Source organism: Eptesicus fuscus, chromosome 22, assembly GCF_027574615.1.
Source record: "Eptesicus fuscus isolate TK198812 chromosome 22, DD_ASM_mEF_20220401, whole genome shotgun sequence".
Classification (NCBI taxonomy): Eukaryota; Metazoa; Chordata; class Mammalia; order Chiroptera; family Vespertilionidae; genus Eptesicus; species Eptesicus fuscus.
In genome coordinates, this window is record NC_072494.1 from 12,975,634 (window position 1) to 12,996,706 (window position 21,073).

At 49.6% G+C, this 21,073-nt stretch overlaps 1 long non-coding RNA gene across 1 annotated transcript; it reads left to right on the forward strand.

Annotated features, from left to right (window-relative positions):
- Window positions 1-1,703: 1,703 nt before the first annotated feature.
- LOC129147930 (uncharacterized) lies at window positions 1,704-20,175 on the forward strand. Its single transcript, XR_008555151.1, has 2 exons — window positions 1,704-1,895; window positions 19,610-20,175. It is a non-coding gene; the product is annotated as an uncharacterized LOC129147930 (long non-coding RNA).
- The last annotated feature ends 898 nt before the right edge of the window (window positions 20,176-21,073 follow it).

Consider the following 21,073-nt stretch of genomic DNA (forward strand, 5'->3'; position numbering starts at 1 on the left):
GTAGGGGGCGTGCAGGAGGCAGCTGATCGATGTTTCTCTCTCATTGATGTTTCTAGCTCTCTATCCCTCTCCCTTCCTCTCTGTAAAAAATCAATAAAATATATTTTTTTAAAAAAACACAAAGAAAAACAAATGAACAAAACAACTCAGCTTTGCAGTCTGGGATTCTATTTAACAAGTTTATAACAGGAATTTATCACAAGATATTAAGTGGAAGAGGGAAGTTGGCTAGCTAAAGAAACTAAGTCCAGAATCGACTCCCAAATCCATGCCATAGAACTGAGCTGTTGAGGGAGTTGCTGGCTCAGGAAGCTGCCTGCTGAACTAGGAAACCATTGCCACAGCTGGCAACTCCAGAACCATACAACCCATAGCCACACTAGCAAGTACAAATACCCATTTTCCAGCACTTTCTACACTGGATTTGGCTCCCACATCCAAGTCTCAAGAAAGTGCATCAGGCCCAGCCGGCATGGTGTGGCTCACCGGTTGAGCATTGACCTATAAACCAGGAGGTCACGGTTCGATTCCCAGTCAGGCCACATGCCCAGGTTTCGGGCTTGATCCCCAGTGTGGGGCGTGCAGGAGGCAGCCAATCAGTGATTCTCGTCATTGATGTTTCTGTCTCTCTTTCCCTCTCTCTTTCTCTCTGAAATCAATAAAAATATATTTTTTTAAAAAAAGGAAAAAGAAAGTGCATCAAATTAGCAGAATCTCAGTTACATCAAAACCCCAACTGCACAGGAGTCTGGGAAATGAAGTTTTACATTTTCCAACCTCTGCACACTAGGATCTGGATGCTGATCCACCATCTCCATAGTGGTGATTGCTAGTTCTAAGAGAAGTCTTCCAACCTGTAGGTTAAAGAAACTATGATCTCTAAGGACAGGGGGCTCTAAAAGACAACCTCTGACAGCTACAGGGAACAGGGACGCAAACTGGCCCATCGCAGTAAGGCAAACCACCTCTCTGTTCATGAGCACGTGTACCAGTCAGATTTACCCCTTCAGTTTACACCATCTGCCTCCCGGGGCAACTGTGTTCACTGGATATTATAAAAGTGGTGTTCAGTTCACGAATGAGCAGGTGAAATTGTAACACCAAGATATTATGGGTTCAGATGTCCCCAAATCCATATCAAGCTTTCATACTCCAAGCCTCTTTAACCTGACAACAAAAAGAACTAACCCAGAGAGAGGGCCCTGGAGGGAGGGGAGGGGAAGTGTCAATTCATTTTCACAATCGGTATGCAGATTTGAAAAAATTCTAAAGCTATGTGTTATATCCAGAAGATGACCCCAGTCACTGGCATGTAGAAAGATGTCTGATGCCAGGGGATCATCTAGGTCACACATCATTGGGAGGTGGTGGGGTGAAGGGGGGAAAGGAGGCGCTGGGAGAGAAAGGAGAATAACACACTTTCTTCACTTTAGCCCCTGCTCAAAGCATTCAGTAGGGAGCCAGTATAGTAAGAAAAAGAAAAATGGCATTTCTGACTTGAAATCCTACATGTCTCTCCATGCCAACGCACTGCAGAGATCCCACAGTCTGACCTGCTGAAATAGCCGTCTAGCTTTCAGGGGCCGCAGACTAATAGCTCCCAGAGGGCAAAGCTGTAATTATGCCAACAGCCATCAAGAGGAACCATGTGGAAAATTCCACTCATTCTGCTACATGGCTGAGTTGTGGCAGCAGATCCCGCCCCTCTCCACACCCAGTTATGAAGGAAAAATGAATAGTAGTGCGGAGAGTCAGTTTCCAACATGCTGCAGAGCTGACCCTGAAAAATACATTTCTCTCTTGGACCCACTCCCTTGTCCAAATCGCTTGATCAGGAGCCAACTGCCTGTGATTTGATACTTTTCTACCCAACTCATCTCAGTGGGAGAACAAAGGTAAGTATATACTCCTCTCTCTCTCTCTCTCTCTCTCTCTCTCTGTCTCTCTCTCTCTCTCTCTCTCTCATGATTTGACCAATTTGAAAGTGGTTATTCCAGTACCTTCTCCAGTTCTTAATCCCAGAGGAGCAGTTGTGAATAGAAATTCACTTATGAGGGCTACTATGTGAATGACACTGAGCAAAGTTTTGTGGGGGATATAAAAAAACAGATGCCACCCAGCCAGCATGGCTCAGTGGTTGAGCGCTGACCTATGAACCAGAAGATCACAGTTGGATTCCTGGTCAGTCGGGGCGTATGTCTAGATGTGGACTCGATCCCCAATGTGGGGTGTGCCGGAGGCAGCTGATCAATGACTCTCTCTCATCTTTGATGTTTCTGTCTCTCTGTCTCCCTTCCTCTCTGAAATCAATTTTAAAAAAAGTAACAAGACTCAATGACTAATTAAAAATGGGTGGAAAATGTAAGTATTAGACGCACTTCAAAATCTATGCAAGCTTGACTCCAAGGGCTGGGTTGGCAGATTTCCAAAAGACGCTTGACTGCAATGAGTCATTATATACAAGGATTTGCCTAAGCCAAATCCTGACTCTCATCTATTAGCCCACGGACTTTGCATATTCCCTCTGGGATCTTTTGGCAACACTAGGGGTCAGGCATGTGACCTTGGCCATGCTGGTGGCCTCCACTTACACTTCATGGGCCAGGTTTTTGCTTCTTATCCCTGGTCCACTAGCCTCCAACTCTCAGTCTGGTCGAGGTTTGCCTTCTCAGCATTAACAACTCATCACAGTGAGACAGGAAGAGGGAGGAATCAAAGGAGCTGGTTGAGCGGACAGAGATTTCGAGGTCCACTAACAAGAACACAAAAATTGAAGGAGAGGTTTGTGGAACACCATGATGAGGACACTTGGGAGATAGTTGGTACAGCAGTTAATGTCCAGATCTGGAGTCAAGCAGACCTGTGCTCAACTGTTATTGCCAACTTTATGAAGTAGTAATAGGAATAGATAACATCGATTGCCCATTTTTCTATTGGCCAGGCATTCTGCTGAGCTCTTAAAGTGTTTTATCTCATTTAATCCTCACAACCACTCTTTGAGTTTAGCACCGTATTCTTATTGTCCCCATATTACAAATGAAGAAACGGAGCTGTCGAGAGGTTAAGTAATTTGTCCAAAGTCACATTGCTTTTGAAGTGATAGAGCTGTGAGTCATATCCAGGTCTGACTCAAAAGTCTACGCCTTTAGCCAAATAACTAAATTGAGTATACAGGAAAGAAGTCACAAAATCAGATTATCCTAGTCGGAGACCAACAGTCCGCACCTGTTGTTTAAGAGCACAGACTTAGAAACCAAACTTTCTGGGTTCAAGTTCTGGCTTTGCTATTTACATGCTGTGTGACCTTGAGCAAGTTACTCAGACTCTCAGTGACTGTTTTCTCCTATGTAAAATAGAATCACCTCATAAGTTTGCTCTAAGATTGTTATTATATCTAGAACTAGAGGCCTGGTACACAAAATTCGTGCACGGGGAGGGGGGGGAGGGGGGGGAGGAGGCGGTGTCCCTCAGCCTGACCTGAACCTTCTCCAATCCGGGAGTTCTCAGGGGATGTCCTACTGACGGCTTAAGCCCACTCCCTGTGGTTCTCTGCTCTCTGCGGGGCCTGCCTGCTCCAACCTGTGGCAACGGCCAAGCAGGCCATGCTGGGAGCTGCCTCCTCCCTGCTGTCAGTCTCCCCGGAGGCAATGAGGTTAGTTTGCATATGCACTCCTGATTGGCTGTGGGCGTCGCGAAGTGATGGTCAATTTGCATATTTCTCTTTTATTAGTGTAGATAATGTTTGTATAGAGTCAGCACCAAATAAATATTGACTATTTTTTTTTTTTTTTTTTTTTTTGAGAATATGTAATTCATTACATTTACCTTAAGGGCAGTAAAGAACAGCTATACTTTTTATGTAACTACCAAAAGACGCTGATCCAGGGTTCCAATGAGTACCATATGGGATTCCTACATGTTTTATGTTCTTTTTTTTTTTTTTTTTAATTTCTTTATTGATTAAGGTGTCACATATTTGTCCTCATCCCCCCATTCCCATCCCACCCCTCTCCCCATGCATTCCCCAATCCCCTGTTGAACTTAACCGTTGGATAGGCTTATATGCATGCATACAGGTCCTTTGGTTGAACTCTCCCCCTCCCCCACCCTCCCCCTACCCTCTTCTATCCTCCCTCTGAGGCCCGATAGTCCGATCGATGCCTCCTTGCTTCTGGTTCTGTTCTTGTTCCTCAGTCTATGTTGTTCATCATTTCCTCTAGATGAACGAGATCATATGTCACTAGATATATACTAATAAGAACTGAATGTGAGACGAGCAATAATATTTATGCTGACAGGCAAATGAATCAATCTGTAGCGAGCTTCCCCCTGGACCAAGAGTTCTTTTGAGACCCAAATTCGATGTCCAGTAGTTCCTTATGTGTACATGTCAGCACTGACCCCTCAGCTCTGGATGGTGGACAAATGGTGGTAACGGAGGTCCGACTCCCTCTGGTTTGGTCTCGGCCGAACCCAGGGGCACGGCGTCACCCGGACTAAGGGGCACGTGGCCTCACCCATACCCAAGGGGCGCGTGTTCTCACCCGGGCCTGGGACCCAGCCTCACCCGGATGGATCCAGGGGCGCACGGCCTCACCCGGACCCAGGATCTGGCTTCACCCGTACCCAGGGACGCTTGGCCTCTCCCAGACCCAGGGACACGTGGCCTCAACCGGGCTTAGTTGCACAAGGCCTCACCTGGATCCAGGGACACATGGTCTCTCCCGGACCCAGGGACGCTTGGCCTCTCCCAGACCCAGGGCCACTTGGGCTCACCCGGGCCTAGGTGCACGAGGCCTCATCCGGATCCAGGGACGCATGGTCTCACCCGGACCCAGGGACGCTTGGCCTCTCCCAGACCCAGGGCCACTTGGGCTCACCCGGGCCTAGGTGCACGAGGCCTCATCCGGATCCTGGGACACCTGGTCTCACCCGGACCCAGGGATGCTTGGCCTCTCCCAGACCCAGGGCCACTTGGGCTCACCCGGGCCTAGGTGCACGAGGCCTCACCCGGATCCAGGGACGCATGGTCTCACCCAGACCCAGGAACGTTTGGCCACTCCCAGACCCAGGGCCACTTGGGCTCACCCGGGCCTAGGTGCACGCGGCCTCACCCGGATCCAGGGACACACGGTCTCACCCAGACCCAGGAACGTTTGGCCACTCCCAGACCCAGGGCCACTTGGGCTCACCCGGGCCTAGGTGCACGAGGCCTCACCCAGATCCAGGGACACATGGTCTCACCCGGACCCAGGGACGCTTAGCCTCTCCCAGACCCAGGGGCACGTGGCCTCACCCGGGCCTAGGTGCACGAGGCCTCATCCGGATCCAGGGACACATGGTCTCACCCGGACCCAGGGACGCTTGGCCTCTCCCAGACCCAGGGCCACTTGGGCTAACCCGGGCCTAGGTGCACGAGGCCTCATCCGGATCCAGGGACGCATGGTCTCACCCGGACCCAGGGACGCTTGGCCTCTCCCAGACCCAGGGCCACTTGGGCTCACCCGGGCCTAGGTGCACGAGGCCTCACCCAGATCCTGGGACACATGGTCTCACCCGGACCCAGGGATGCTTGGCCTCTCCCAGACCCAGGGCCACTTGGGCTCACCCGGGCCTAGGTGCACGAGGCCTCACCCGGATCCAGGGACGCATGGTCTCACCCGGACCCAGGGACGCTTGGCCTCTCCCCGACCCAGGGCCACTTGGGCTCACCCGGGCCTAGGTGCACGAGGCCTCACCCGGATCCAGGGACACACGGTCTCACCCTGACCCAGGAACGTTTGGCCACTCCCAGACCCAGGGCCACTTGGGCTCACCCGGGCCTAGGTGCACGAGGCCTCACCCAGATCCACTGACACATGGTCTCACCCGGACCCAGGGACGCTTAGCCTCTCCCAGACCCAGGGGCACGTGGCCTCACCCGGGCCTAGGTGCACGAGGCCTCATCCGGATCCAGGGACACATGGTCTCACCCGGACCCAGGGACGCTTGGCCTCTCCCAGACCCAGGGCCACTTGGGCTCACCCGGGCCTAGGTGCACGAGGCCTCATCCGGATCCAGGGACGCATGGTATCACCCGGACCCAGGGACGCTTGGCCTCTCCCAGACCCAGGGCCACTTGGGCTCACCCGGGCCTAGGTGCACGAGGCCTCACCCAGATCCTGGGACACATGGTCTCACCCGGACCCAGGGATGTTTGGCCTCTCCCAGACCCAGGGCCACTTGGGCTCACCCGGGCCTAGGTGCACGAGGCCTCACCCGGATCCAGGGACGCATGGTCTCACCCGGACCCAGGGACGCTTGGCCTCTCCCCGACCCAGGGCCACTTGGGCTCACCCGGGCCTAGGTGCACGAGGCCTCACCCGGATCCAGGGACACACGGTCTCACCCAGACCCAGGAACGTTTGGCCACTCCCAGACCCAGGGCCACTTGGGCTCACCCGGGCCTAGGTGCACGAGGCCTCACCCAGATCCAGGGACACATGGTCTCACCCGGACCCAGGGACGCTTAGCCTCTCCCAGACCCAGGGGCACGTGGCCTCACCCGGGCCTAGGTGCACGAGGCCTCATCCGGATCCAGGGACACATGGTCTCACCCGGACCCAGGGACGCTTGGCCTCTCCCAGAACCAGGGCCACTTGGGCTCACCCGGGCCTAGGTGCACGAGGCCTCATCCGGATCCAGGGACGCATGGTCTCACCCGGACCCAGGGACGCTTGGCCTCTCCCAGACCCAGGGCCACTTGGGCTCACCCGGGCCTAGGTGCACGAGGCCTCACCCGGATCCTGGGACACATGGTCTCACCCGGACCCAGGGATGCTTGGCCTCTCCCAGACCCAGGGCCACTTGGGCTCACCCGGGCCTAGGTGCACGAGGCCTCACCGGATCCAGGGACGCATGGTCTCACCCGGACCCAGGGATGCTTGGCCTCTCCCCGACCCAGGGCCACTTGGGCTCACCCGGGCCTAGGTGCACGAGGCCTCACCCGGATCCAGGGACACACGGTCTCACCCAGACCCAGGAACGTTTGGCCACTCCCAGACCCAGGGCCACTTGGGCTCACCCGGGCCTAGGTGCATGAGGCCTCATCCGGATCCAGGGACACATGGTCTCACCCGGACCCAGGGACGCGTGGCCTCTCCCAGACCCAGGGCCACTTGGGCTCACCCGGGCCTAGGTGCACGAGGCCTCATCCGGATCCAGGGACACATGGTCTCACCCGGACCCAGGGGCGCTTGGCCTCCCCCAGACCCAGGGCCACTTGGGCTCACCCGGGCCTAGGTGCACGAGGCCTCACCCAGATCCAGGGACACATGGTCTCACCCGGACCCAGGGGCGCTTGGCCTCCCCCAGACCCAGGGCCACTTGGGCTCACCCGGGCCTAGGTGCACGAGGCCTCACCCAGATCCAGGGACACATGGTCTCACCCAGACCCAGGGACGCTTAGCCTCTCCCAGACGCAGGGCCACTTGGGCTCACCCGGGCCTAGGTGCACGCGGCCTCACCTGGATCCAGGGACACATGGTCTCGCCTGGACCCAGAGGTGTGTGGGCTCTCCCAGACCCAGGGGCGCTTGGCCTCGCCCGGGCACGGGATCCAGCGTCATCCGGGTCCAGGGGCACTTGGCCTCACCCGGACCCGGAGTCCGGCCTCACCTGGACCCAGGGGCATGTGGCCTCACCTAGACCCAGGGACGTGAGGCCTCACTTATACCCAGAGGCGTGTGACCACACCCGAGCCCAGAGGCGCGCAACCCCGCCCGCACCCGGGTCTCAGCGGGGCCCCGTCTTCCCGATCCCAATTCCTGCCGGTCAATCCCCCCTCAGCAATTCCCCTGGCCATCCTTCCAGAGCTCCAGTATGGCTGCTGCAGAACTCGTCGGGCGGCGGCTCGGCGAAGCTCCAGTGCACCCGGTGCATGGCGGTGGGCCAGTCTGGCGTCGCTGCGTCGGCCCTTGGGTCTGCATCGGTGGCCGGTCGCCGAGCATGCGCACCTGGCCGCTTCCGGGGCGTTGAGATTCTTGACGGACTCAGAGGTCAGCAAGCGCGGAGTCTCCCATCCCATGTCTCATAGGGGTTCGTCTGTCCGTGCTTGGCTGCCAGTGGAGCCGTCCCCTCAGCCGGAGACCGCCAGGGGATCTGCGCCGAGCACGTTCCAGGCCGCTGTTGTATCGCCTGAGCCTTAGTTCTTTTGTGTCGCCTGAGCCGTAGTTCTTAAAGTGTGGTCTTTGGGTCACCGGCATCAGCATCCTCCCACATACCCCTCTTTTATTCTAGTTGTAGAGCATCTACTCAGCCAGCCCTATGGTGGTCTTGGATGGTGTCTGCTCTGCTCTCTTGTCGTAGTCTCAAAGTTGTTGTGGTAGGCAACAATCAGGCTTCCGCCCTATGCCTCCATCTTGGTCCTCCTTTGTATAGTTAAGTCTTGATTGTTGTTGGTGTCACTGGGGGGGCTCTCTTTGTCTATAAAGGAAGAGTTGCTGTGCAGGAGACACGTTTATGGGCCGGATCTTGGTGCAGCAAAGCTTTGGCGCTCACTGAATATTCCCGTTGAATGTGTCCCTTATGCACGTGGTTGAAATCTGGTGTCGTCTCCCACGGACCACCAGATGCCCTCGTTTCTGGGTCTCCAATGGGGTGTAGATCAGCTACTGTCTTAGGCACTCAGCAAGGATTACAGCAAAAACTGTAGTTTCTTCCTCCTGTCTGAGTGGCCCTGGAGCAGTCCGACTAGAACAGCAGATCATCTGGTCCGCTGCCAGAGGGCAGGCCACCCACATGCATAAGCCGTTGCTTGGGGCGCAGGTGTGCCTGCAAGATTTGTGGGGCAGGTCTTCAAAACGTGCGGGGTGGGTCCCAGGGCGGGGCGGGGTCTCAGGGCGCCCACAGGCCATGGTGCGGCGAGCCAAGATGGCTGTGAGTCTGGTCCTTCTGCCTTCCACGTATCTAAGTCCCCTCGTTCCGCACTCCAGCGCAGCAAACACTGATTGCTGGGCGCACCTCCGCAAGAGTCCCGCCTCTCCCCGCAGGCATCTGGGTCTCCCGGGGTTCGCCAGAAGATGGGTTTCAGGGTGATGGAGAGCCAATCTCCCCTAGGTTTGGAACAAAAGCCCCTCTCCCCCGCCACCAGCCAGACCCACGCACCTCCACACCTCATCCCCTCCGATTTCGCTGGGTGCGAGGCAACAGAACAGCCCCTAACCTCCGCCGCCATCTTTTTCATACTTCCCAATCTGTACCTCTTAATCCCTTCATTTCAGTCAACTCTACTGAAGTCTAGCGCCGCTGGGAGGTGCACGGAAAGGGCGCCCGGGCCTCCATCCAGTGCGCGGTGCGCGCGTCCCGCGGAACCAGGCGCGCGAGGGCCACGCGGCTGGGACGGGCGCTGGGCGGCCGCCGAGCTCCAGGCACCGCCATCGCCGCATTCCGGACGTCGCCGCCGCGGCGTCCCCCCAATTTATACTTCTTAATCCCTTGAATTCAGTCAACTCTACTGAAGTCTAGCGTCGCAGGGAGGTGCACGGAGAGGGCGCCCGGGCTTCCGTCCGGTGCGCGGTGCGCGCGTCCCGCGGAACCAGGCGCGCGAGGGTCGCGCGGCTGGGATGGGCGCTGGGCGGCCGCCGAGCTCCAGGCACCGCCATCACCGCGTTCCGGACGTCGCCACCGCGGCGTCCCCCCCAATTTATACTTCTTAATCCCTTGAATTCAGTCAACTCTACTGAAGTCTAGCGCCGCCGGGAGGTGCACGGAGAGGGCGCCCGGGCCTCCGTCCGTTGTGCGGGGCGCGCGGCCCGCGGCACCAGGCGCGCGGGGGGCTGCGCGGCGGGGACGGGTGCTGGGAGGCCGCCGGGCTCCGGGCGCCGCCGCTGCGGCGGCGTCCCCAGCGTCCCGGGCCGGGTGGCCTGCGGGGGCGGCGGAGTTGCGAAAGTGAGTGAGTTTCCCAGGGTTTCGCCCGGAATGGGGTTCAGTGCAATCGGAGCCGGTGCTCAGTGCACTCCGGAGCCTTTATCTCCTTCCTGCCAGTGAACTCCGGCCAGGTCATCAGCCGCCCCCTCCTCTCCGGTTCCATCCTCCCCGCAGGCGCGTGTGCTCGTGTCTCCGCCCGTTTCTCCATACCTCAGGCTTTTACGGCTTCCCCGACTGTCCCCGTGTCCTTCTCCTTCTCCCCAGCTGTGGGTATTTCAGTCCGCCAGCTCTCCTGTGGTTCTGGACGATGTCCGTTCTGACCTCTAGTTGTATTTTTGAAATTGTTGTGCCCGGCTGCAGGTTAGGTGTTTAACCTATGCCGCCATCTTGGTTTCTCCAAGCATTGACTATTAATAGTCCTACAACTTTTTATCAGTTTATGTTTAGGAAGTTGAAAGGAAAAAGACACAACCCCAGTAAGTTATATGCCAGGGGATATTACAAAGCCTCACAATTCATCTTCTAACCAGCAGATTCCTCCATACCTCCAAACTACATGAAGCAGAGCTTTGTTGAAAGAGCAAGAGCTTTGGAGTCAGAAAGACTTGAGTTTAATTCTTACTTCACTCCTATTCTGTGGCCTTAGACAAGGTACTTAACCTCTTTGAGCCTCAGTTTTCTCATTTGTAACACAGACCCAGTTATCCATGTGGCAGGATTGCTGGGAGGAATAAGGAGATGATTATACAAAATATGCATGTTGATGCTTCTCAACCACACAGAGACAGAAGCGAGTTTGTTTATTCTAGGAAAGTCTTGCACGGAAAGAGAAGTCAGACCTTTGGTACTGAGTCAAACATTAATTAAGGGCAAGCCTCTTTTACTAGATCTCTAGCAAATGGTACCACATGTTTCTTGCAATAAATCTTTTCCCAATCTGGCTTATGAAGTCATAAACAAGGACACAACTAAATTTCAGTCACTTTTAGGCTACTTCCTATGGGGAACTTAAGCTTTTAAAAATATTGCAGGGAAATGAGCATTAGAACTGGGGTTCAGAGCAACCTTGGGATTGGGTATTTCCTGGGTTCTTCTTTGTGAATTTGAGCAAGTTTTACTTAACATTTCTGGACCTCCATTACATCACTTGAAATTTAGGAAAAACAATTTCCAGCCCAAAGACGTCTATAAAGATTAAATAACATAATAAATAACCTATGTTGATTCTTTCCTGATTTTAAGTTTCACTTTATTTTTTGTTAATCCTCACCCGAGGGTATTTTTCCATTGACTTTTTACAGAGAGTGGAAGAGTGGGGGAAGACAGAGAGAGAGAAACATCAATGTGAAAGAGACACATCGGTTGGTTGCCTTCCACACGCACCCTGACCAGGGCCAGGGATTTAGCCTGCAACCTATGTACATGCCCTTGACCAGAATCAAACCCAGGACCCTTCAGTACACAGGCCGATGCTCTATCCACTGAGTGAACCCGGCTAGGGCTCCTGTTTGTCTTCTATTAAAATGGACTATACAGCCCTTGCTGGAGTTGCTCAGTTGGTTGGGTGTAGTCCTGCGCACCATAAGGTTGTCTGTTCCGTTTGTTTCTTGGTCAGGACACATGCCTGAGTTGCGGGCTCAATGCCTGGGAGTATGTAGGAGGCAATTGATTGATATTTCCCTCTCACTTGGATGTTTCTCTCTCTCTCTCTCTGCCTCTCCCTTTCTCTCTCTAAAAATCAATAAACTATTCTTTTAAAAAAATGGACAATACATTAAAGAGATCATATACCATGGTTAAGTGGGATTTATTTCTGTGATGCAAGGTTGGTTCAATACCTGCAAATCAATTAATGTGATATACCACATAAACAAAATGAAGGATAAAAAGCATATGATCATATCAATAGATGCAGAAAAAGCATTTGACAAAATCTAGCACTCTACAGCTAATATTGCACTTAATGGTGAAAAACTGGACCTCTTCCACTGTGATCAGGAATAAGGCAAGGATGTACCCTCTTACCACTGCTTTTCAACATCATACTGGAAGTCCTAACTAATGCAATAAGACAAAGAAATAAAAGGTATACAGATTAGGAAAAAAGAAATAAAACTGTCTTTGTTCACAGATGACATGATAATCTATACAGAAAATCCAAAGGAATTAACAAACAAACAAAAACAACAACAAAATACTCTGAAATTAATAAGTATTATAGCAAGGTTGCAGGATATAAGATTAATATACAAAGGATTTGAAAAAATTTATGTCCACACAAAAACATGCATGTGGATGCAGATTTATTTATTTATCTATTTATTTATAGAAGCTTTATTCATAATTTCCAAAACTTGGAAGCAACCAGGATGTACTTCAGTAGGTGAATAGATAAACTGTGGTATATCCAATAAGGGAATATTATTCAGATCTAAATAAATGAGCTATTGAGCTATGAAAAGACTTAGAGGAAATTTAAATGTATATTACTAAGTGAAAGATGACAGTCTGAAAAGACTACATACTGTATGATTCCAACTATATGACCTCTGAAAAAGGCAAAACTATACAGACAGTAAAAAGATCAGTGGTTGCCAGGGGTAGGGGGTAGGAAAAGATAAATAGGTTGAGCACAGAGGTGTTTTAGGGCAGTGAAACTAATCCAAACGATACCATAATAGTAGATACATGTCAATATAAATTTCCTAAACCTATACAATGTACAATACCCAAAGCCCTAATGTAAACTATGGACTCTAGGTGATAACGATACATCAGTGAGGTTCATCAATCATAACAAATGTACCCCTCAGGTAGGGAGGATGTTAATAATGGGGAGAAGTCTGTGTATGTGTGGGAGCAGGGAGTATATGGGAAATCTCTGTACTTTCCACTCAATTTTGCTCTGAATCTAAAACTATTTAAAAAAACAACAACTATACTCATCATCTTCCCCACCCTAGTCCACCCAACAACAACAAAAAGCTGACCTTTTGGATGTTCTTGGCTTCAATCAACAAAATTCACTCAGGCTTATTCAAATAGAAAGGAAATTTTATTAAAATAACTAATCTACTTCAGTCTTGCCCCACTACAATCAATCCTCTCCATTCAGCCAAAGTGAGCTTGTTCAAATGCGTTCCTGAAAACCCTGTAATAAATTGCATTTGTTCTCAGGACAAAGTTTAGACACTTGGCGGGGGGGGGGGGGGGGGGGGGGATGCTGTGAGTGCCCTGCCCACATCCCCTGAGGGCATTCTCTGAGGAGCTAGAGCTGGCCCCCAGTAGCAACCTCAACCAATGAGGAACAAGAGTGCTGGATAGATGTGCCTCATGCCTCAAGTCAATATGATAACTAAGAGGCAAGTCCTACACAGTCTCTCCGGGGTCTCCATTGGCACTGAGCTTCAGCTGCCCAGAGCAGCTGCCTTTATGGATTTTCTTCCCTTCTCTGTCTTACTTCCCCCTTCCTTCACCACACTTCCTGGAATCATCTTCCAAATAAACTACTTCCACCCTAACCCTTGCCTCAGTTTCTGCTTTCGGGTACCCCAATCGAAGACAGTACCCTTATATGGTCTACAATTCCCTCCATCATTGGGCCTCTGCCTCCTCTTCCAACATTAGCCTTTGCCACTTCCCAGTTTACACTCTATTCTCAAGGTGCACAGAGCCTCTTAGAGCTCCTTCACGCTCTCTCTCCTCTGGGCCTTTGTACATACTATCTTCCTCCTCTTAGAACACTCTGTCTCTTATTCTTCACCTGACTAACTCCTACTCTACCCTGACATATCTGCCTAAATGTCACTTCCTCTAGGAGGCTCTCCTGGATTCCCAAGTTCAGGTTTTATGCTCCTTCTATCTGCTCTCAAGGCATCCTAAACGTAGCACTTATGTCACCTGTACTCCAAGGGGCAGGAGGGCACAGACCACCTCTTTCTTCTTTATTACTGCACCAGACCATCTAGCACAGTTCCAAGCACAAAGTAAGACTTACGACCAGCCCTGGCACATGAGAGGCGCCCAAGATATTTGTGGAAATGAAAAGGAAAGAAGAACCAAAACAAGTTATAGCATAACTTAGCTAAACTGGCAGAACTGTTCAGAGAAGCAGCATGAGATGATGTGCTCAACTTCCTTCCGGCGGCCACCGGAGTCACTCTGTGGAGTACAGGATAGACCAACCTCCAGTTCCAGAAACCACGGGGTTAGCGTTCAATAAACAGGACACAAACTACATAGGTCTATGGATAATATCACAATCATAATATCAAAATCATTCATAACTTATGAACTTATTTAGAGCCTTACTCATTTAGCAACAAGTCCCCAGAGTCTAATAACAAATTCCTGTAATTCGGCAACAGAGCAGACAGGCTGCATCAGAGTGAAACAGCACAATAAGTCCAATCAGGTCTGGCAGCTCTCCCTGAAGTGGTGACTTGGACTTCCAGTCACCAGGGACGGGGAGGAGGTACGGAGGGAGGACAGAGTGCGAAGGAGCTCACATCTGATATTACACCACTTTAGGCCCGGAGTAAACAGTCCCTTTCATTTATATTCCTTGCTGAGAACTAGGCACAGGGCCCACCAGGCAGCGAGGTCGGGGGCTTGCTAATGTAGCTCCTGGCTGGGCATCTGCTTCCTGACCACTCTACACCGTGAAAGGGAACATGAATCTTTGATGAGCTGCTTCTCTGATGATCTATAGCTGCCTCTGCCACCCTGCCAGAGGTATTAATTTATTTTAAGAAACTGAAGTGATCTGATAAGAATTGGGATTTCTTATTAGTATAGCTACAATACCTTCGTCATATTGAATAGACATGGAGTCAAAGATGGGTATTGCCAGCTTCTCTCAGGGGGACCTTTGCAATATTCTCTGCCCTGTTGGACACTCTTACTCCAATTTCACCCTCTTTCACCCTCATTGCCACTTCCAATTGATCAGATGATTTGCTTTTAGAATAACTGCTCTAAATTCAAATCGGCCCCATTTAAATCCCATCAATGGCTCTTTAGTGCCTTTAGGATGAAGTGGTCATTCCTTAGCAGGGCATCGAAGGCCCACCAAGCTCTGGGTTTGGCCTACCCCTCCAACCTCATCTCCTCCCATCCCTCTCCCACTCAACGCTCCAAACCACCTACAGTTCTCCAAAGCATCGAGCTACGTCATGCCTTCATGCCTGCACATGTGCATGACTCCATCTGAAATGCCCACATGTTTGCCTTCAAGATTCAGCTCAAGTCTCTCTTCCTCTGTGACGCTGGTTTGAATCCACCCACCCTACCTCCAACCATAGTCAACCATTTTCTTCTTTGAGCCACGGCTTTTCTTTGTACATACATTAATTACCACACTACTCTGCAATTGCTTGTGTATACATCTGTCTTACCTATTAGACTGTGACAGCCTTGAGTTCAGGAACCAAGTCTTTTCATCACTTTGTTTCCAGAGCCTCACAGCCTATTCAGTACGTACTAGGAACTCAAAAAAAATGCTTAATGAATGAATGAATGCATGTATATACATGTGAAGGAATCACAAGCCACGCAGAAGGAATGATGAGTGGTGACATTCTTTTGTTGCTTATGGAAGCCGAGAGATGAAGATAATTTTCCGAAGCAAATAACTATGCCTCTGGGGCTTCCAATTTCAATGCAGCTTGTGACTAGAAACGTCATGACCATTTCATTCTGATCTCAGATCCAGCTGGGGAGACAAAACAGTTATTTTCTCATTTCTGCTGATTCTTTTATACATATCATAAGTTTAAACTAAACCTTCAGAACTAACTCAGACACCCAGATGGAACAGCAAGCAGGGGCGAGTTCCTGTCAATGAGAAACTGACACAATAGAGAATCTATGTCCCGTCTAAGCAACTTTCTATGGATGAAGATAGATTCAAATTCTGAATCCAATTTCTATCAGAACCAGATAGAAATAGGTGAGCTGGTTTTGTTAAAGAATTTTTAAAGAAAAAAAAAAGTTGAATAGTCATGCTTTTTCTCACTATTGAAGCTGAAATACTACATACTTGCTTTCCCAGACTCCTTTGCTGCTAGGGAACAGAGGATGACCTAAGTTCTCCAAGCAGACACATTGCATTGGAAGGTATTGATGCTAAAAAAAAAAAGCAGATACTACAGAGAGCCCACTGCATCGGTTGCAGGGCAGGAGGGCAGCAATCCTGATTTTTCATGAGCAGAGAGGGCGTGAGTGCCAGCTAGCATCCAGTATCCAATGTCAGCCATCAACGTCCAGCTACAGGGCGTTGCTATCTCCACCAGACTCTGCTTTGTAACTTACTTCCCTCATGGTCCCTGGCAGCTGCCTGGCTCCCCTTGTTCCTATGCATCTGTCTTTCTCAAGATTCCATGAGCTATCCAATAAATACCTTTTCAGTAAAATCCTTTATTCCTTAGGTGTGTGGTTAAATGTGTAGTTGGTTTCTATTGTTATAAAACAAGAGCCTTGACCGATATAGGTGGATATTGCTCATTCCCCCATATGGAAATCAAAACTTTAGAGAGGTTAAGTGCCCACAAAATAAGACATAGCCAAGGCGTGTTCTTTCCAGTCCAGCCCACAGCAATATCCAGAACTGAAAATTTCCCCCCATGAAGGAACTGCTCAAATCAAAGATGCTGTTAAGTTGATGAAGAGAAAAGTCATGCACAATATTTTAACAGAGGATGAGGAAAAAATCTTTGTTTTCCAACCATGTTTCCCAAATCTGCTTATCAGAGTCAGCCACCAGAGTGGAAAGCACTGGAAAGCAATACTTTCATCCTCTTCATAACAAAACCTGTTTCCTTTCTCTGTCAGAGCATGCCAGAAAGAAATGCTGTGCCTAAGAAAGCAAAGAAAAAGTCAAAGGACAGTGTCTTTTTTCCGCCTGCTAGAAAGTGGAAACAATCTTTTGAATAATTAATTGACTAACGGACATCACTCCAGGGAGACTCTGGTTCCTGTCTATCACTGAACAATCGTGGGAGGTGCACCAACTCCAAATCAACAAGGCCAGCCCTTTCAAAAGAACACGGAGTTGGCTCCGACACTGTTGTTGATTAGGGCAACACCCTGCCACTTCCTCTCAGAGATCTTTGGACTGGTCGTCTTGCATGCAGTAGGCGCCCAATAAAGGCTTACTGGGTGAATACATTTTTTAAATCCTCACCCAAGGATATATTTGTTGATTATAGAGGGAGAGAGGAAGGGAGAGAATGAGAGAGAGAGAGAGAGAGAGAGAGAGAAACATTGATGTGAGAGAGAAATATTTCACAACCTTTTGGTGTATGGGACGACGCTCTAATCAACAGGCACCAGGGCTGATGAACACATTTTTGTCATTCCTATATTAAGAGCGCAAAGCCATCTAACTGGAGTTCAGATCCTAAGTATACGGGGATCTGAAAAAATAGAAATTATTTTCATCTTTTTTTGAGGAGTCTGAGAAAGATTTAGTGTCTTCTCTCATTCACTTTTGTTAATGCCCCGAATTCCATTCCCTAATGTTGTTACTGCTGAAGATGAGCTGAAAGCAAAATAAGCATAACCAGCTTTCTAAAGGATTCCTAGCAAGGCAGAGAATTCCATGGGATGGGGATGTAAAACTCTGGCCCAGAGCAACGGTGTTTTCAGCAACTGGTGCGTGATCTCACAGAAGATACACATTGAATTATACCTGCTATATTTTCTTATCGCTGAGCTAAAAAGAAAGGCCAGACCTAGCACTCTCAATGTCTGCGATTCCCTTCTACCTACTCTGGGGAAAGACTTATATCAGATAAACACTTGCATCACTTCCAGGATCAAGATAAAGTGATTCTGAAGATAACCTAAGACCTACCTCATACCACAAGCTCCCACTTCTGTTTTTTATCTTGTTTTAAAAAATCTTTACCTAGCCCTAAACGGTTTGGCTCAGTGGATAGAGCGTCAGCCTGGGGACTCAAGGGTCCCAGGTTTGATTCCAGTCAAGGGCATGTACCTTGGTTGCGGGCACATCCCCAATAGGGGGTGTGCAGGAGGCAGCTGATCGATGTTTCTCTCTCATCGATGTTTCTAACTCTCTCTCCCTCTCTCTCCCTTCCTCTCTGTAAAAAATCAATAAAATATATTTTTTTAAATAAAAAATAAAAAATCTTTACCTAGAGGCACAGGGTAGGCAGAAAAATGCCTTTCTTTTCCCCTTTTCCCCCAGGACCTCATCCTAATCTTTGGAATTTGTGAATGGTATTTTACATGGCAAAAGAGAATTTGCAAATGTGGTTAAGGTTAAGGACCCTAAAATAGGAAGAATATCCTGTATCATCAGGGTTGCCCAGTTTTGTCACTTTGGTCCTTAAAAGCAGAGCAACTCTCCTGGCTGGGTTAGAGAGAAGAGAAGGAGAGATTAGTAGTGTCCTCAAGGGGACTCAACTACCATTGCTGGCTTTGAAGATGGAAGAAGGGGGCCATTAGTCAAGCAATGTGGGTGGTCTCTAGAACAGCTCTCAGATAACAGCCACCAAGGTATTAGGATCACAGTCCTACAACAGCAAGGAACTAAATTCTGCCAACAACCCAAATGAGCAAGGAAACAGACCTTCCCCCAAAGCCTCCAGAAAAGAACCGTCTCTGGACAACTGGATGTTAGTCCTGTGAGACCATCCATGTCAGACTTCTGACCCATGGAACGTTAAGATAATACATACGGGTTGTTTAAGCCTCTAAATCTGTGGTAACTTGTTACAACAGAAAACTAATACAAGATACCAGCCTCCACCTGAGAGTTCAAATTCACTTATAGAAACAAGAATACGGGCAAGCCACGGGAAGTGAGCCTACTCTCATTGCTATCGGTCGTTTGTTCTCTTCTTTACTTTCCTGACCTGTTTATAAAAGTCCCTACTTATCTCTCTGGAGTGACCGCTAGCATCTCCTTTCCTGAGCGAAATTCCTCCAGAATGAGTGGGCGAGTGGGTGTGGTTGTGGGCAGGTCAGTATCTGAGCTAATGAAGAACATAGCTTCTCCTCTATGAGTCACGGAACGTCGGAGTTCGTTGGGATCTCGAGGTCATCTAGTCCAGTCTTATTCAGTGAAGAACACAGGTGCCCCGAGAGGTAAAATGACTTCCCTGGAACCCAGAGCGAGCTGCTTCAGAACTGGGACTCTACACCTGGTCTTTCAGCGTCCAGCTCAGAACCTGGTTTCCATCACACTGGTGGTTACCAGCCCTGAATGTGCACAGTTACTGGGGGACCTCTTCAAAAAGCACTGATGCCAAGCCCCCGCCCCCAGAGACTCTGATTCAATTGGTCTGCAGTGGGGCCCAATCAGTATTATTTTTTAAAAAGTTCTTCTACTCTAGTGTGCTTTACATTGGTCCTCTGAATTCTGGCCCCTTCTTAGCACAAGCTGAATTCTACTTAAAGGTCCAGGTTAATAATTAACATCCAATATAACAAAGAGACCAACACCAGCTTTATTCCTGATTACTACAGGCTTTATGAGCAAAGTAAAAGCAAAATATTTCATTGGATTTCCACATATTCTTTCCTAAAAGAAGTTCTCTTTTTTCCCTGTGTTTGTTTAACCTTGTGAGATAGAACCTTATGCTAAGAATTCCTGGTATCTGACATCGCTCGGTCACTTAGAATTCCTGGCATCTAACATCATTCGGCCTATGCTGCCAATGTTTATTCTTCCTCCCCAGGCCTCCGCGGACTCAAGTTCCTCCCTCAAACTCAATCCCAATGACTGACAGCTCTTTCCCTGGTGGGCTGCCTGCACCACCTTTGGCCTACCGTGGACACCCTCCACGCTGTGCTCAGTCTTCCAGCAGCAGCCAAGGTCTTCCTCCCTGCAGGTCTGCTACTGAAACCAGCCCCACGCCAAGGTGAGGTTGTTGGTGTCCTCCAACATGGCGGATGTGCACAGAAAAAGCTACTTGCGCATGCTCTGATTTTTAAGATTAACACTGGGTTTAAAGTTACATTTAAGAGCCCAGTATTTCTAGTATGTATCTTCATTGTCTAGTTACCAACCAAGCAAAATTCAACTATCACTTTTAAGGAGTGCCTTCACAAATTAATTAAATGCCCTTAAATATTTTCAAACTGAGTTTGTAGAGTTAGTATATATTTTTTTTCTTTTAGATTCCTTTTCTGATTAATGAGACCTTCCATGTGGCTCCCAAGTAACTGTAATGTCAACGCCAATTTGTCAGAGCCTCCATGCCTGATGGAATTACGTTATAAACTTTTGCACTTTGTCGCATGATTTGAGTCGATTGCATTCCGTATTCTTCTCGTCTTTTCCTTGCTTGGCAGGGCCATTACTCATACACCTTTAAATAGCCCGCTTTGGATTCTACATGGCTCACCTGGTTTTATTTGGCTCCACAATCACTAGGCTCTTGCTACTGACCGTCCCACTATGTGCTAACAGCACCCCACACCAGTGCCTCGTCTTGTCCCTCTCCTGGCCTGTCCTAACTTACCTACACACACAAAGTTCCAGTGCTGAGGCCTGAGCTCTGCTCTGCTGCTCTTGTCTTTGCCCTTCCTGAAAGCCCCCTTCCTCTCCTCTATCCATCCATCGAGCCCCAGCTCAGATCCCACCTTCCTTCACTACAGCCCATGGTGGTTTCTCGCTCTACACACGCATTGCACATTGGTGGTATTCATTTAATATTACCTTGGACATCAATCAGATTTTGCTAGCCATTTTTTTCTTTTTTTTTTTTCCTCTCACCCAGATTAGAAACTCTTAGAAGGCACGGGCTGTGTTTTTTAGCGTTTCCCTGCTTATGGCCTAGCATGGTGCCTTGGGAACAACAGCTTGAAAGACCTAACTGGGTGAATGAGAGGCTGACTTTTATTAGCGTGTCATTCCTGGAGGGTATGTCTATGTTCTGCTCCTGCCCAATACGCCATGGGTCGTCAATGACGATTGAGCATTACCAGTTCAGGTACCACTTGAGGCTTATGGCACATCCCATCAGCAGACAGCACGTAGCCTGCTCCTCAGCTTGCTTGATGCAGATTTCCTGACCTCAACCAGCTAGTAAATTCCAGCGGAGTCACATCTGCTACAGGTTTTCCACCCTGAAATTACAATGCCCACAGTGGTTCAAACACTTCTAGCTGGAAAATGTCCTCCCGTGTGCTTAGCCCGA